Source organism: Alexandromys fortis, unplaced genomic scaffold (genome assembly GCF_014885135.2).
Source record: "Alexandromys fortis isolate MF-2015 unplaced genomic scaffold, M_Fortis_MF-2015_v1.1 scaffold_0, whole genome shotgun sequence".
In the NCBI taxonomy this organism is placed as follows: domain Eukaryota; kingdom Metazoa; phylum Chordata; class Mammalia; order Rodentia; family Cricetidae; genus Alexandromys; species Alexandromys fortis.
The window spans coordinates 39,571,948-39,574,171 of record NW_026067949.1 but is presented as its reverse complement, the minus strand read 5'-3'; positions in this window follow the sequence as shown (position 1 = coordinate 39,574,171).

The window sequence follows — 2,224 nt, the reverse complement described above, 5'->3', positions numbered from 1 at the left end:
TTTTTTTTTTTTTTTTTTGTTGTTGTTTTTTTCGAGACAGGGTTTCTCTGTGGCTTTGGAGCCTGTCCTGGAACTAGCTCTTGTAGACCAGGCTGGCCTCAGACTCACAATGATCCACCCGCCTCTGCCTCCCGAGTGCTGGGATTAAAGGCGTGCACCACCACTGCTCGGCTATTCTGTTATTTCTTTACCAGTCTTTCTTCATCCTCATTGTCTTCCTCCCTGTTCTCCTGCTTTTCTGAATCTGTTCTTCTGTCTTTGTTCTTATTTTTGGGGTGGGGGGCTTTCTTGCATTTCTGCCCCCACCTGTATGCTTCTAAAGCTTTCAGTGGTGTAACAAACTGAAATGCCGGTACTTAATTCTGTGGCCAACAGCACAGCACTGGCTTTGAGAATCTTGCTTGCACTTCCCCTTCCTACAGAAGGGAGACTCTGAAAGAGGTTCAGGGGAAGGGGGATTGCTCCTTGGAGAGGTTGACACCATCTGGGGGCACCTGCTTGATAATCTGGGTGTTGGGAAGATTTGGGTCCCCCCCCCCCCCCCTACCCCCATTGCTGCCTACAGGGCCTGGGCCCAAGCCTCTTCTGCCTTAGGCCACCTCTTTAGATTGCTCTGACCTTACCTTCTTTGATATTCATTGCATTATCTCTTTTACAAAGGTGCCTGCAACTGCTGTGATTAACTCTTCAGCCTTGTGTAACAGGAGGAGGAAGAAGAAGAAGGAAGGAGGAGGAGGAAAAAACCAGCACAAAACAAAACAAAAAACAGTTTCCACCTACTCAGTGGCATAAGACTATTTCTTTTTCAGTTCTGAATGCTATGAGGTCACTCAATTAATTGTTCCAAGGGGAAAATATATGCCACCCTCCCACTTTCCTCCCCAAAATACGTGGAACAATTGAAACCATGAAGAATATAGGACTTAATATTTTTGTGAAAGATTTGAGCCATTCTTGGTTGCCTTTGAAAGCACACAAAAACAATTGCTTTTTTAGGAGAATTAGACGATATAAACATAGAATCATGGTTATGCCAAGGTGGAAATTATTTTTAAGAATGCTGTTTTTGCACTAGAAGATACAGACTCCTTGAGAATAAAATAGATACAGCATAAATAGTGCTTGATAAGTTATAAATCATTAAATTACTGAATCAATTAAAACTTGGAGTCTTTACTACACCGGGTGGGAGCGGTGCACACCTTTAATTCTAGCATGGGGGGGGGGGGGGGGATATGTGAGTTCAAGGCTAGCTTGATCTACAGAGTTCCAGGACAGCCAGGGCTACAACAGAGAAACCCTGTCTCGAAACAAACTTGGGAGTATAGTCTGTATTACTAACCAATCATTCTATAGTGTGACTTTTGAACTGATATGCCATAGTGTATAGTACAGGTACATGTTGGGTATGGTACAGGTGGCAGGTCATTCTTTGAACAGAAATACAGATATGTTACTGGGTTGTTGGATGTCTGACAAGTTATTTGGAATAGTCCCAGCCGCTGTGTAATCTTCTAGAAAGAACCCCTTCTTCCCAGAATCACAGTAGGCGGTTCAAAAATCAGAGCCCAAACTGCCCAGGCAAAGGTCAAACTAGAGACTTATGTACATTAATGTACATAACAAAGGGCAGCTTCACAAGTCAAACACGGCCACCCTCGGCATCTGATTGGTGAAGGTAACCCAACCCTCGAGCGCTTCTGGGAAATGTAGTTTTAACTTTACACCCTCCAAAGCCAGGAAAGCAAAGTGGGTTGTAACCCGAATGTGGAATGTAGTGACTTCTTCCTGTAATTCCAGCTCTGCAGAGACCATCCTGCGGAATTACTGGAAATTCAAGGCCTGCTTGATTTACAAAATCAGACTCTGTTTTTATAACAATTGCAAGATTCTTCTTGAAAATACCTTTAAGTTTAGTCCACCCCTTTTCCATACTGACAGCCATAATTAATATAGTTGTTAGGATTTTCAGAAGGGAGAATGGCATCCTTAAAAATCTTTGAAAGCAGGTGGTGGTAGTGGATGCCTTTAATCCAAGCACTCAGGAGAAAGAGGCAGGCGGATCTCTGTGATTTCGAGGCCAGCCTGATCTACAGAGTGAGTTCCAGCAGTCAGAGCTACACAGAGAAACCCTGTCTCAAAAAAAAAAAAAAAATGACAACAACAACAAAAAAAAAATTTTTTTGAGAGGCCTGTGAGATGGCTCAGCTGTAAAGACACTTGC